Source organism: Equus przewalskii, chromosome 14 (assembly GCF_037783145.1).
Source record: "Equus przewalskii isolate Varuska chromosome 14, EquPr2, whole genome shotgun sequence".
NCBI lineage: Eukaryota > Metazoa > Chordata > Mammalia > Perissodactyla > Equidae > Equus > Equus przewalskii.
The window spans coordinates 40,279,374-40,295,271 of record NC_091844.1 but is presented as its reverse complement, the minus strand read 5'-3'; the positions used below and the strand labels follow the sequence as shown (position 1 = coordinate 40,295,271).

General features: G+C 45.8%; 1 long non-coding RNA gene across 1 annotated transcript; it reads right to left on the bottom strand.

The window, feature by feature from the left end:
- Positions 1-7,641: 7,641 nt before the first annotated feature.
- LOC103565743 (uncharacterized) lies at positions 7,642-15,419 on the bottom strand. Its single transcript, XR_548361.2, has 5 exons — positions 15,061-15,419; positions 12,995-13,061; positions 11,237-11,327; positions 9,244-9,336; positions 7,642-8,311 (listed from the first exon to the last, which is right to left on the bottom strand). It is a non-coding gene; the product is annotated as an uncharacterized lncRNA (long non-coding RNA).
- Between the last annotated feature and the right edge of the window lie 479 nt (positions 15,420-15,898).

Below are 15,898 nucleotides of genomic sequence, written 5' to 3'. Positions count from 1 at the left end.
AACTGCCTTTTTAAAAAATAGTGCCAATTTACATGCTCACCAATATTGTTTCAGTACATTACCTCACAACCTAGAAACACTAGGCATTATGAGACTCTTGAAACTACCATTTAGCTAAATGAAAATGACATATGGTTTAATCTGCTCTTCAAAAACTACAAGATAATCTCTTGTATATTTATTGGCCACTTATGTGCCTTTTTCTTTGAAAGAACTATTCATGATTTTTGCCTATTTTCCTATTGGAATATTTGTCTTTTCATTGATTTGGAAGAGCTGTTCGTATATTAAGGAACTATATGTTAGAAAGATATTCCCCAGTTAGTCTTTTTGTTTGTTTGTTTATGGTATTTTTGCTATGGAGAATCAGTTAGCCATGCTTTATTTCCTTTTTTAATTCTACTTTTTTTTTTGTAAGGAAGATTAGCCCTGAGCTAACGTCTTTTGTCAATCTTCCTCTTTTTTTTCGCTTGAGGAAGATTAGCCTTGAGCTAATATCCATGCCAATCTTCCTCCACTTATATGTGAGTTGCCACCACAACATGGCTCAGAAGTGGTGTAGGTCCGCATCCAGGATCCAAATGCACGAACCCAGGCTGCTGAAGCAAAGTGCCCCCAACTTAACCACTATGCCACAGGCCCAGCCCTTCCTATTTTTATGATATTCTGCTATATGGAAGTTTAAGATTTTATCTTATCAAACTAATCAGTTTTTTCATAGCTCCCAGGATTTCATGTCATACTCAGAAATGTTTGGTCTACTCAAAAATCATTAAAAATTTCATTCTTTTTTTGTGATTGTACTTTTATGGCTTACTTTTTCTTTTTACATTTAGAGGTCCAGATTTATTTATTTTTCCAAATGATTTGCCAGTTGTCCCAACACCATTTACTGAATAATATATCAAATACCCACTGCTTTGTAATGCCCCCTTTATAATTTAATAAAGTCTCATATATTTCTGGACTTTCTATTCTGTTCCATTGCTTTGTCTTTTTCCTGAACTAGTACCATACTGTTTTTTTACTCTAGCTTTACAACGTATTTTTGGTCTGGTAGAATTTTTTTTTTAAACTAGAGTTTATAAAATGCTCAAAACCGTCATGACCTTATCTGACTTTTCCTTTCATGAAGGATAATCATACAAAGCATTTGTGTTTATTTTTTTTGTGTGCAATCTATCAGCCAAAAATATATATATATTTTATAAGAATTTGCTATAGCAGTATCTTAGAAAAGTGATAGAAAAAGATAAGGCAGAGACCCTAATCTAAAGGAATTATTTAGATAAGAAGGTACCAGAGCAGTTAAAACAAAGGACAACCCCTGTGGGTTTAAGTGATCAGAAAAGGCTTCTCAGGGATGATGACCGATGGACACAAATACCACTCACAGAGCCCTTGAGTTGTCCCAATGGGAAGGGTCACTTTTCCCTAGAGATCTGCTTACAGGCTGTGTATTTTTTGCTAACAATAAAAACTGAAATTTACTGAGTGGTTACTGTTTACCAGGCACTGCTCTAAGTGTGTTACATGCATCAACTCATTCAAACATACCCCAATGCTCTGAAATAAGTATACATTCTTATTAGGCCTATTTTATAGATGAACAAACTGATAAACTTGCCCAAAATCACCAGGCTACTAAGTCAAGCAGAATTTGAACGCAGGTTGCCCGGCTCCAGAAGGTTCATCCCTAATTACACTTCACTGCCTTCAGAGCTAGAGAGAGGGCGTGATCCAACACAGTCCCTCTGCCTGAAGCACTCCCCCAGGTGATAAAACTATTAATGGTAAGAGGCTGCCCCCCGCCCCAGCACAGCCTGGACTGCCCCTGTGTTCAGGTTGCAGACGCACAAGCTCAATGGAGAGCCTGAACTGCCTGAAAGGATGGAGGCACCTGGAATGCCGGCCCCCTGGCCAGAGTCTGCAGTTCATTCCCATCAGCTCTTGCAGCTCCTCTCCCACAGAAGAGGCCAACAGTTCATGCTCCTGCACACTCTTTGGGCCTCCGGTGCAGTCTGGTCACCTGAGTGACCCCTGCCCACCTGGGACCAAGATGGCCTCTGTCTGACCTCGTCCCAGGCTGACAGCTGGCGTCGCACTCATCCAGACGGCCAGCGCTCTGGGCTGGACAGAGTATTGTCTCCGGTCCTGCTTTACAAACGGGGGAGAGAGAGAGCAGGCCACTCCTGTTCAGCCACGGCCTCAGGGGGGGCAGGTCCTTGGAATTAAGGAGAGAGGATGAAAACAAAATGCCAGCTGCAAGTATTTCTGACTTTAAGAGAGAAACAGTGCTGATGGCCTCCTGAAGTCCAGTGCCAGGAATTGTTGGAAACAAAAGGCCCTCTGGGAGGCAGGGTCAGGCGACAGCACAAAGCCCCATTGTGAGCCTACTCTAGTGGTTCCCAACTTTTCTTTTTAAGCTGTGGAACCGTTTTTAATCCCTGAGCCATGCCCTCAACGTCTGGAAGGGCTTTCAGGTAGAGCCCATTACAGGAAGAAAACAATGGCACTCTGAACCCATCGCCAGCAGACGTGGCATTGAGACAATGGTGCAAAATGTCAATTTTCCCATCCAGTAGCCTTTCGTTCTTCACAGAGGCTGTCTCAGATGGGTGTCTGGGAGTCCCTTTTCTCTGATGTCCCTCCCTCCTCTCACTGGCCCCCTAGACTGCAAACTGGTGAGGTCCAGATGACCCTTGCTCCTGGCTCCCTTCTGGAAGGGAGAGGCTGGGTCCTCACCCTGCCCACTGCAGTCTCTCAGCTTCTACACAGCCACACATCCTCCTCTCCCCGATGCTAGCAAACCTCTGCCCCTTATCCATCATTCTCTCCCCGCTAGAGGGGAGGAAGAAAAGGAAAGACAGAGATAAGGGGACAGAAATCCTGACCCTGGCTCATCGTTTTTTCCAGAGAATATTAGATGCAGGAAGCAGGTACTGTAATACTACTCTGGTCCAACCAGGGGAGTGACTTCAGTTCCCTCCGGCTTTGAGAATAGGATAAAAGTGAAAAAGCTCGTCCACACATTTTGCATCCACCTCCAAGTGGTGCACGAACCCTCCAGAAACTCAAGGATCTCAGGTTAGGAACCTCAGGCCCAGCTTTTGAGTTATCCTGTACCGTTTTGGAGTCTATTCCAGAGACAGCTAGGTTCTCATCAAGCCTGTTTTCTCCTCTGGGCTGACAGCTAAACTACATTTCCCAGTCCCCTTGCACGTGAGTGGGGATGGGACCAATTCCTGCCGATGGACGTGAGCAGAGGTGATGTGTGTCTCTTGGCCGGAGGCAGTTAAGAGCCAGCGCACCTCATCCACTCCCTCTCCTCTGTGGGCTGCAGTTGGATGACTCCAGGGACACTTTGAAGCCACATGTTGAAGACTATGGAGCCTTTACATAGAAGGAGTTTGGGTCTCTGAACGACAGCATGGAACAGAAAGGCCTCCTCCCCCCAGCCAATCTACATAGGATTGTGACGTGAGCGAAAAATAAAGCTCTACTGTGGTAGGTCACTAAGACCTGGGGGTCATCTGTTACAATAACCAGCACAGTGACCCCAACGCAGGGCTCCTGCATACAAATATCTAGCCCAAGCACAGCCTCCGCATGCTGCCTTTCCCCTACACGAGTGGCTTCCAGCTCAGGCTGAACATCAGAATCACCTACAGACCTTGCAACCAGAGGAGGAGCTTTCGTTTCCTCAGGCGCTGTTAGGAACTCGCCCGGGGCAAGGTGCCTTCTCCACTCAGGCACCGCTAGGAGGTCAGAAAGAGCGCCAAGCCCACCCACGCCTCTCTCTGCCATTGGTGGCCATGCTCAGGGAACCCCAGACATGCAACACCGGCTGACATTACTGAACACTTCCCCTGCTACGGGCTTTGCGCTGAGCAGTTTATACCCAGGCTTTCCTTCGAGCCTCTCATGACAACTCAGAAGGTACCAGCCATATTTCCGTTTTAACTTTGACCCAGAAAGGTTACGTTGCGTCTCCAGATCACACAGCTAGAAAGAGCACCCAGTCCTAATACTTCTAATTTGTCTGACCTTCCCAACTTCTCAAATGACCTTTTCAAAGGCAGATCCTCCTGAATGGAGTCCCGTCTGAAGGCTTGACCAGATGGCACCTTGGTCATCAGCTAACCGTGCATGTGGAATTGGTTGGCACTCACCTGAGAACAAGAGGCCTTGGGGACCCCGGTGGGAAGAAAGGGCTGCCAGTTGCAGAGATGGAAGACCAGAAGGCAGACTCAGCCTACCCAACCCTTGACTGAGAGCTGGCCTGGCCCTGAGCTCAGAATCCTGTCGCAGACCACCTGTGGCCCAGGGAATGCAGGCCACAACCCCACCTGACCACACGGCTACAGTAGCCCCCCCACGACTACCCGGCGGGGAGCGCGGCCTCCGCGCAGAAGCCAGAGCCCGAGTCACGCAGCTTCTCCCAGCCTTCCCGTGCCCTGGCCACAGCTCAGAATGCCCAGTTGGCAGAACTGGGGGCGCAGGTTGCAGTGGGGAGAGAGAAGTGGCACCTCCCCCTTTCTTAAGGTCTTTGTTGAGGGAGTCTCCAGGCGTCCAAACACCGACAGCAAGCAGATACCACAGGGCATCCCCAAGTCCACGCCCGGAGATGGGATGGGGGAGGGGCTTGCGGGGGTGGGGGTTGCCCTGGGAGAGGGCTTCCCGCCAAGGATCGCTTGGACCCTCTCACATCAGACCTCCCTGTCCCCTGCTTTGCTCAGATGCTTTGGGCAGTTTTCGTCTTTAAATCCATTTCGCACGTTGTTACACATTCCTTTGTGCAATTTTTAAAAATCTATAATTTATCAAAGCTGTCATTCGGTAGGGTCTTTACTCTCCCTGGCTGGAACTTCTTCTAAAGTACCTCTCAGTGGGCAGCGAATCACTCCCCTTTGATTACCATGTGATTAGTTTGTTCAACTGATGGCCTTCTTCTCTAGGATACTCATTGTGTCTTCTGCCTCCTATGCAGTTCTTAAGAATTTAAATGAGCCGTTTTATTTCTTCCTCCAAGCCCGGAACCCACACCCCCGGCCCCACCCTCCGGCCTCCCCTTTGAGCGCACCCAATAAACAGCGGCACGGTTTCCGAGGGCCGCCTCTAATGGGGAATTTTATGTTGTTTCTGATATTATTTGTTGTGCTTCCCACAAGACCGAATGCTGGTGAAGATTGAGAGACAGTGACATAAATGTCAGGGAAACGCCTTGGCAGTGTCAATCCTAATTAGACGTTTGCACTTGGGGGACAACTACAGGTACCATAAAACTCAGAGCTCATCCTCTTCCAGAGCACGCCTGGAGTCTGGCAGATGCAGCAGCGCAGGAGAGAAGGTCCAGGAACAGGGTAAAAGGGGACCGAGAACAGTTTCTCTGGGATGCTGAACTCGATCTTAATGCATCCTCTTATTCCTTCAGGTCACTCTTGTCCTGGAAGTACCCACAGGCAAAGCCACCGCATCAAGCACTGTGTCTGGGGCCTGTGGGCTTGCCAAGGGCCAAGAAAATGTTTGAGGTGAAAAGCAAATTGGGGGCTCCAAATTACAGAACAGAAAGTGTGAAATCAAAATGATAAGTGAAGTAATAATTAACAAAGCAAATTACAAAAATTATTTTACATTTTACAGCAAAATTATGTGTGTACACACACAAACACACACACATATATAGTGAAATGTACATGTATTTTAAAGATGAATATAATGTGGAGTGAGGTTTCCAAAAGTAAGAGTGCCTTCAGGCCACGAAGGTCCTAAGGCAGCCACATCTACCCACCCAAAACACACGTCCTTGCGCATTTGTGGGTCATTTACACATAACTGGTATCACTAATGTTCAAGTTCTTCAGCACCATGACGGTACACTGAGGGCACAATAGAAATGAACATACAGTCCCTACCCTCACAGATGTTAGAATCTATTTGAGAAGATATGACTAAGCTATGAAAAACAATTCACTTCTTCATTCAATAAATATTTCTTGGGCACCTGTTACATGGAATATTCTCGATACTAAGAATAAAGCAATAAACAAAAAATACAAAAATTCCTGCCCTCATGGAGCTTACAGTACCACAGTCCTGTGGGTAATAATATAAGAAAGTACTAAGTTCAATGTAAGTACCAATAATAAAAACGCTAGGGGAGCATTTTTAATAGGGCAGAGCGAGGATCGAGGGAAATTGGCGTTGCCCAGATTGCTGATGCCCAGATTGCCGAGGATGACTGCGTGCAGCAGGGAGGATGTGAGCTGGGTCTGGTTGCTCACTCCCCTATTCTGCAGCCTGGGCTCCTCCCCAAATGTGTACAGAGAAGCAGAAGGCCTGGTTTTGCCCACAGGGAGATAACATACACATGGATGAGATACTGTGTGTGAAAAGGCACATTGTAAACCCTCAAGTGCCATGTGAATTCTATATCTTATTATGTATGTGACGTATTCTGTTTATTCACCTGAGTGTAGATACTGAAGTCACTGTGGAGAAATCCATGTTCAGTCATTTTCTACTCTCAATTTCTTCTCTCAATTTCTACTCTCAAGCACATGCGCAGGGGCTCAGCAAAGCTGTGGCGACAACGAGAGAGAGAGAAAGCCTTCTGAAAGAATTTTGTATTGGGCTTTTCTCCAAAACATGCAAAACAGAGAAAAATCAGAATTTTGTTAAACTTCTTTGCAGTACATGGTTAAGAACATAGATTCTGGAGCAATTCTGCTGTATTTGAAACCCAGCTCTGCTATTTACTAGCTTTGTGACCTTGGACAATATACTTAAATATTCTGGGCCTCAATTTCCTCATCTATAAAATGGGGATAGCAAAGAGCATATTATGTGACTATTAGTTATTATAAAAATTAAGTGAATTTTAAGTTAGTTTGGTCTATAACAAGCACTCAATAAGTGTCAGCTATTATTATTATGACATGTATAGTTTAGTATTGTTTTTATTTTAGATTGCATATCAAACGAAGATGGCTTAATCCATTCCAGGTTTAGAGTCTCTAAAACAATCTTAATATGGCCTGATGATAAACACTATGGCAGATGTATGCCTGGGGCAGTTTAGTTAAGACACCCATAGAAAGAACTCCTCACTCAGACAGCAAGACTGGAGCAGCAGGGCCACTGAGAGACAGCTGGCCAAGCCCAGACGAGAGGCTCTGGCTAGACAGCAGGTAATATAGGGCTGAGAGAGAAGTATATCCAGCTCCAGGAGAGGGTCTCCCTACTTGGGAGAATTGACAGGACTTAGTAATTGATTGGTTATGAAGGTGAGGTGGAAATTGACTTCTTCCCTACTGTTGGTTTGGACAACTGCAAAGATGTTGACACCATTCGCTGAAACAGGAAATACAGGAAGAGGAGATGAGTTCGGGGCAGAAAGGGTGAAGGAGGTGGGGAGAGCACTGGAAATGAGCTAAGGTCATGACTTCCATTTGGAGCCATTTACCTTTGGTATTTTTGTAAAACAGCTAAGTGTGAATGCTAGTAGGTAATTGGATACACAGAGAAAATAATTAAAAATTCAATAGCCATCCCTTATATTATATAGAATTCTTCTGTAGAATGAGTTGTTCCATATGGTTTTTACGATTCCTGTGAAATAAGAACAAGTATGACTATATATATATATATCTCAAGCATTTATTATACTAAGCATTTTGCATACATTTACTCACATAATCCTTACCTCAACCCGGAGAGGTACATACTGTTAGTAACCCATTTTACAGTTAAAGACTCTGAAGCTTAGAGTTGAAGGTTAAGTAGCTGGACCAAAGTCACAGGGCTGGTAAGCAGCAAATCCACAGGGTCTGTTTTCCTTTTTGACAGATGCAGAAACCGAAGGTCAAATAAGACAAGGGACGTGTCCAAGGTTACAGAACCAGGAAGCTGTAGAACCAAATCTAGCACCCAAATCTGCTACTTCAGGAGTCCAGTGATCTTTGCATCACCCCGTGAATTCAGGCTGTAGAAGTATATTATTTGCACAGGGCAAGAGTGAGACGATTATAGGGGTAGGACCAGCCAGTAGCCATGTTCAAACCATGTTCAAACAAGGCAAGAACTGCTCATTTCCCTGTGTAGCTTCGTAAGAGTAAGGCGCTTCATACCCGCCTGCTGCTGGTGCTGATGATGATGTTGGTGACGATGATGATGACGATGATGACCACGACAGAGGCTGGATGCTGCTGAGGTGGAGCTTCACTGTGCTAACACTTCAATTAAGACCCAAAAACCTCATGGCCCTAGAGTTCTTGAGGACAAACTTGAGACTGAGTATTATCTTTTCTTCCTAGATTATTCAAGAGAAGGGAACTTGGGCTGGAGTTGTATACATGTTGATTCAGCTCCGGTCAGCACTGTGCTGACATACAGAATACAGTGATGAACAAGATAGACATACTCCCTGCTCTCGTGCAGCTCACTGTCTTAAAAACCCCAGCTAGTCACCCTGGATGGCGAGTAGGAACAGTGTCCCTACCTGAAAGCTGCCCTGAGAAGCCGACCTCCGTGGTTTTTGTTGGGTCCCTCCCACTGAAACAGGGGACACTAAGACACTAGCTGTGGGTTAGGCCTGGGTTTCCAGTCCTGGCCATGCCATTGGCCATCTGGGGGATCTTGGGAAACTTACCCAGCTTCTCTGGACTTGATGTAAAATGAATGGAAGGGGAGGGTGAAAGGATTAGATCCATAGTTTTCAAACTCCTTTTAAGCTACATTATTCATTCTTTATTCACTTAACAAATATTTACCTAGAGCCGACTTTATGCAAATAACATGAACAACACAAATGTGGCCCAGGCCTCATGGAGGTTGAGGTCTGGTGGAAATCTTATGCCAAACTACACCATAGGAAACAGACACAAATGGGGATAATCCTGAAGTCGTCTGGGGCTTTACAAAACACAGTAAAAAAAAAAAAAAAAAAAGAAAAGAAAAAAAGATTCTTGGGTTCTTGTCTCCCAGGCTGGGGCACTATCAGCAGCAGAAACTCATGCTCTGCACACCTATCTCCAGTCCTACGTCAACTGAATATTTTCCGTAATTTTGTCCAACAAGCCCCAAGCGCTGAAGCTTGTCAAGGAACTGCTGCTTTGCTCCATTGGTCTGTTCCGGGGAAGCCAGCCATTTGCATGAGACTCTCTAAGGGTCTAGTTCAAACTGGACCAGGAAGGGAAGGCCATATTTTCAACTGGAGGCAGAGGATTCTCATGCGTTACTCACCAAGCACAGAGCGAGCCCTGGAGAAGCTGCAAGGGATGTTAGCAAAAGCCAGACGAAGGGGCACAGTTGTGAGTTGCCTCTTCTCAGAGAATCCTTTTTTTAAAAAAAAAAAAGAAAGAGAATGAAAGCCCACCTCCCTTATTCCCTCGCTGATTTTGCAAAACAAACAGGAGCAAATTTTCATTCATTGACTTTGTTTTTTCCTTCCAAAGAAATCCCTCCGTCCTCTCTGAGGAAGACCATGTGAGGGGTACTGCACACCGTCTGTCCACTTGGTGAGAAGGGATTTGATTTATTTTTCTTTCTCTCACCATTCTGTGCCAATGTGAGCCTGACCATTTCCAGATGAAATGCTGCCTTTACCAGAACGAAATGTTTGCAAAAAGGTCTTTAACTAACTAAAAACGTTAATTTGAAAAGTCTCCTCCGTGGAAAGAGTGAGGCTTGGAGAGGAGAGGAAATGACACACAGCCTATGGACTGGCAGACGGCTGGTTTCTCTCAAGTTTTTCGAAGAGGAGAGATGGAGAATGGGCTACATTGGGTTGGGATCCAAAATGGACCCTCACTTGGAGGGCAGCAAGGATACGGCAAGTTTGAGCTTTGTTCACACACTCGGCTTTGTTTTGCTATTTTAAATGTCTATATACACAGGATTCCCCCTAGTGAAAAACCATACACAGTCCCAGGCTCCTTCCCCAGCACCAGAAATTCCAGCCAATGCCCCACTGGCGTTACATCAAAGGTAATCTCGATGAAATTGATGTTCATGTTAACAGCAACAACCACCCGTAACGCCACCACTTTTTTTTTAATCGAGGTGTTCTTCTCCCCCCACCCCCACCATCAGTGCCACCCATATCGTACACAGGAGGAGAAAACATGAAAGTTACAGACTCTGCTTAGAGTGCTGATTATAAGTCATCGGGCAGATATAATTACAGGAATTGCTCTCCCTAGCCCAGCTGCTATTTATTTCAGCAGCTCTGACCCTTCACAAGGATCTTGCTGCCACCCCCCACCCCCAACTCATCCCCCCCGAAAAGGGCTTTTCTAACTGAAAGCAAACCCAAGCCAAGTCCTGCTCATACTCTCGGCCAGGTGCCAGGAAAAGTGTAAATTTTCGTGAGCTCCGACTATTTTGCCAGAAGTCTGCAATGTGTCTGGACACGAAAGGCTGTTCCCTTTTGTGAGGCCAGGCCTGAGCACCAGGAAGTTCTAAAAGCAGCACATGGAGAGAGATCGAGTGACCAGGAAAAGGGGCCAAAACAGCCTGTCTGCAGTATCCAAGCTCTGCTGGGGTGTCCTGCCTGAGCCCAGACAGTCATCTTATTGCCCTGAAAAAAATGTAGTCGTTCTCAGACTCAGTATTCCAGTTGTGTGCTGTTAACTGTGTTCCCAGGGGCAATCCTCTAACCCCCTCCCAGGACTTCACCTTTCCTAATGGAAATTAAGCCAGTTAAGTGTGGAGAGTGTGTATACGCACACGGGTCTGGGTGTGATTGAAAGAGACAGAAAGACTGAGCAAGGAAGGGTCTTCATTAACCTGTCTTTCAAGAGCGAGTCATTCTTGCTGTTCCGGGGCATATAGGCTTTCTACACTCTGAACCCCAAGACCTCATGGGTAAGCAGGGGTGCTGCCCAGCCCCGTGTGAGTCCCCTCCACGCTGGTGCTCTGCATCCCCACAGAATCATGCCCGGGTGAATTTCACTGCTCAGTGGAAGCCTGTGGTCTGTCTCTAGATTCCCCAGTTTTCATTCTATCCCTATTGAAAAGGGCAATAAACTTTAATGTGGAGGATGCAATGATTTGGGGGCCAAGTGTAACTTAACAAGCTTAAAAACCTCTGAATAAAAGCAAAGCCAAAGGGAAAGATACGTTTTCCAAGGGATTAAAAAGCCGTGTTATTCCCTTCGCACCCATCCTGCCCCCCCATCTTGCCCTGACAAAGCAAGGGGAGGAGACCAATCAAAGGGTTCAGGACCTTACTCACCAGATGAAGGTATTGAAGTGCCCTTGCTGCTAAGTTTCTATCAAACTGGCAAACTGGCAATGGCGAGGATGGCGCAGGGAAGAGCTGACAGCTGGAGTGACAAAAATGATGTGACCAAAACCCATAAAGGAAAACAGCTTTGCCTCAAATTACACAACAGACATATTTCATAAAAGTGAAATATAAATCGTTTTAATAAGTGGATCCACTGTCAGTGTACCAGCTATTGTTCCTAGAGGGGAAATCTTTTGTAATTTGAAAAAGAAAAAGTAGCTGCTATTTATCTTTCAGGCCAATTTGGGTTGCTAGGTATGATACAGAATGTGTATAAAGTAACGACATCAAAATAGAAGGTTTTTCTGAATTCTTTTAAATATGGAACTCCAGTTAGAAATGTAGCTGCAAGGTACATGAACTGAAATAAACTAAGAGAGGGAAAGAGAAGGAAGAAGAAAAAAGAGGAAAAGGAGACCAAGAGAGAGACAATACCCCCTTGGGTTCGGTGAATGAAGGTGTCTGTGCTTCATCTTAAAAGGGACCGAGATGAGCAAATAACATGCAGAGAAATGAACTGCCAGGCTGGAGAACCAAAGAGAGGGGGGTGTTCCTGCACAGAGAACAAGGAGGAGAAAAGGAGTGAGGTCAGGAAACATGCACGCAGGCTAGGGGTACTGGGGGAAATCAGAGACCCCAGCCAAGTGTTTGAAATAGCTCTGGGCTGGGCGGGAGACGGTGTGTGTAAAGAGGAAGGTAGGAAAAGAGGATTAGAGATACACAGGCCCCCCAACCCCCCCCCCGGCTTGTTCTCCAGCAAAGAAGATTCCAAAATAAACTGTGCCTTCGCTACCCTGGGATCTCATGGACCAGAGGTCCACACGCCATTCTAAGAGCCACAGCACCCTTCCCTGAGGAAAAAGGTCAAGTCCGTTTCCAGTCATAAAACATACCCGAGTCTTCTCTGCCTCGGGGAGGGTAACTCCAGAGACAGAGGCAGAGGAGGGAAAGTTACCCAAGAGACGCAAGAAGTGACAGCAGCACAGGAAAACTTTCAAGTCACTAATTCCTAATAAAATAAAGTTCATTTCAAACTTGCGGAGTTTTTGAATGTGTTTATTCTTTATGTGTTTTGTTTAATTTGTATAAGAGGGAAGTTCAAAGAGACTGGTACTTTTTCAGGTTATTTTAAGAAATCTGCCTCGCTGATTCTGTTATTCTTGGTTACTTGTTTAGCCCACACAGATTGTAAGGGGCCCCCTGGTATCTAGCACCCAAGGAGCTCCTCAGGTATGCAAGGCCCAGCCCCACCCCACGGGAGATTACTATCTGGTGGCACAGGCAAGTGGGAAGATCAGGCCACAGGAAGAGCCAGCACCCTTTCTTAGGGGCAGGACATTGTTCCAAGAACTTTCCCCACTGGATCTTAAAGAATCTCACAAGACTCATGGAAGTAGATAGGATTCCTGTCAGGAGGAAACTGAGGCTCGGGGAGGTTAAGTCCCTTGCCCGAGGTTGCACAGCTAGTAAGCAACTGAGTCTGGATTTGAAGGCACCTGCCGAGTACTGAGTGATGTAGAACGCACTGCGTGTGCTGTCGGTGGTCAGAGGAGAGCAGAACCCAGGCTGTCTTCACGGGCCACCTCAGCGCTGTCATGGGGGATGCGACACAGCCGGAAGGGTAGGCTGGACTCCTACCTGCCAGGTCAGGGGCTCTGCAAGGCACTGGTCCATCACACACGCAGCATTCAAGAGAAAACTCACCCGTCACAAGGCACGTAAAGGAAGCCCGTTTTTCTATCTTTAGGTCATTCTGTGCCTCCACAGCCATCTGCAGAGATGGGACTTGGTTTCATTAAACATGATATTTTTGTCAGCTCTCTGATGCTTTTTTGTTTTGTTTTCTCTTGCTTTCAATTAAAGGATTTTTTTTTCCCCTCCCAGAAATTCTTTGGGGATTTGAAACCCACTTCAAGGAAGGAAAAAAAAAAAAGGAAATCCATCTTACAGTATTAGTCACCGAGATGGGTGTGAAGACAACAGGCTATAAACTGAAATCAGCTCCATCTCCAAAAGCGAAGACCAATCTCTAACAAACTGCTTTGAATTTTAAGAACTAGAAATAATGCTGGCAAACTGGTTTGCCTTTCTTAAAATGCAATAAAAAAAAAAAAAGCTTCCAAATTAACTCCCAGTGGTTAACAACCAAATAAAAAGCATAGGCTAGGACTTCAAGCAAAAGCTAGGATGCTCCATTAGAGAAAAATACTTAGCTATGAAGAAATAAAAATATGAGCTAGAAATAAAATTTATGTCTCACAAGAGCAAATATGGCGGGCACTGGAAGTCTGGCATTCAACCAGCGGATCAAACCAGTACAGAATCGGCCAGTGGGGTGGGGAGTCGGGGAAGGGGCCCAGGCTGTTCATGGTTGGATTGAGTGTTTCCCACTTTGAAATCAGAGAAACGAGCATGTGTAGGGTGTGTGCCCTGCATGTATGACTGTCCCTCTCCTCGGCAGAGTCATGATGAAATAATCTCCCTCTTATCACAGCCCTTGATCTCACAATCCCCTTTTCCCACGCTATTAAGATATCCCATGTCTCAGCAATTCAACTTTGCGTGTTGAAACCGTTTTTTTTTGGCTCACACCTGCCCACACATCAGTGGCTCTGCTTTGCTTTATGCCTTGTCCATCTTGCAATGTTTTTATTAAGCCGGAACCTTCACTGTGGCAGAGGCCAGCTGCCACCCCGACGTGGCAAGCTCGAGCCAGCATCCCTCCTCCATGGGGCTGGAGAGGGGTCACAGGAGCAGGAGAGCTCCCAAGGGCTCCAGGCCTCCCTGAGAGAGGAGGCACTGACCCAAGAGAAGGGAAAGGTCACATTTGCTTAGCAAAGCTCCCAGGGTTCTCAGGGCCTCGCTCTCTCTGGCATTCCTGGGCAAAGGCTGCTCTCAGGAGCTTATCTGAGAGTTTGGCTCAAGAAGAGACCGCCTACCTGTATCTTGTCTTTAGCAACCATTTCCATTGGGTTTGCCTCATTGCCTTCTCACCCCCAACCTTTTGGATCCCTTCTAAGGTATCTGAAGGGACAGTCTACGATGCAGGGCCCTGGCCTGGAAATCGCCTGGCAATCCCCACCAGCCACCTTTCTTTCATCTGCCCCCTAAGGAAAAGAGAGCAAGATTCCGGAGTCAGGCTCACTCAGATTCAAATCCACCTCACTGGGGCCCCTTAACCTCCTTGAGTCTCAGTTTCCTCATCTCTAAAATGAAAATCACAGTATCTTCCTCATACATCTTCCGTGGTGATGACATTTAATCGTATGTGTAAGGTACCTACATAGTCCGGTGTCAGGCACATGATAGGCACTGAACCACAATGGTTTCTGCTCCAACTGCCCACACTTAGTTTATCTTTCCTTACAATAATAATTACAGCTGTTTATTGAGGCTTTACAACTTGCCAAGTACTGTCCCAAGTATTTTACATAGATAATCTGTTGCATCCTCAAAAATAAAATCCTGTGAAGTAAGTACCATCCTTATTCCCTTTTTCTAGGCTAGGAAATGAAGGCTCAGTGCCTGAGGTCATGCCCCTTAGTAAATGGCAGAGGTAGAATTTGAATCCAGATCTTCTGGACTTTAAAAATCCCATTCTTTCCTGTACATCTGCAGCTTTCTGTATCCTTGCAATCTTCACAAAAACTTTTGCCTGACTTGCCAACTGTGGTCTTCTCTAAAACTTTTCTCTCAACATTTCCCACTCATTCATTCATAAACAAGTCCTAGCTTGTTTGCACTAAGAAGTATAAGTGATTTTCACTTACATGATCCATGGCTGAGCACCTCCTGGAGTATTAGTAAAGCAGAGATCTCCATAGAAAGCAATTTGCCTTTTGCCAAAACTCAAGTTTTAGCCTGGGAACAAACATATTTCTTCATATTCCTTGGGACACGAAACCTGGGTCCTCATCCTAAGGCAGTATCCACTCTGGCTGCATCCTTCATAAAATCTAATTTTCATTTATCTATCCTAAGGCACAATAAAAATTTTAAAACCTTCATTATTTGCGAGTTTAGCCTCCTACACTCACCCTGCACTTTGTTCTCCAAGCCCCAGCTCAAATTCCTCTAGGCAGCCTTCCCCTGTCTTTCAGCCCAAGGCTTGATCCCCACGCCCTGATGTGTCACAGAGCTCAGAGCCTGCTCTACAGACACCATCTGGCACTTCCCTAAAATGTTTCCTAAATGTTTCACTTGTGGACATCTTGGCCACCTAAGAAGGCTAGGATCTTGTCTTCTGTTGTTTATGAAACTCCTAAAGTGCTTAACACTTTACTAGGCATCAAGTAAACACCTAGTAGAATGTCTGTGGATGTAATTACCTCCCAAAATGCTAAAAACATCAGTTGCCCCACAAGCCACAAGCATACCCCTGCTTTTCCTTTGGAAGTTATCACCAGGCCTATCTCAGTGCCCCAGCTAAGCCAAAATGATGTGTGGTCTTCCAGAGACCCAAAGAGAGATCAATAATCCCATCTCTGTGACCCAGGTGACCTCTCATCTCCTCCTCATGAAGATCCTCTGACCAGTCCCACTCAACCCAGCCTCTCCTTGCCCTGAACTCTTCATTTATAAGGAGGCACAAGCATCAACCCTTCCTTC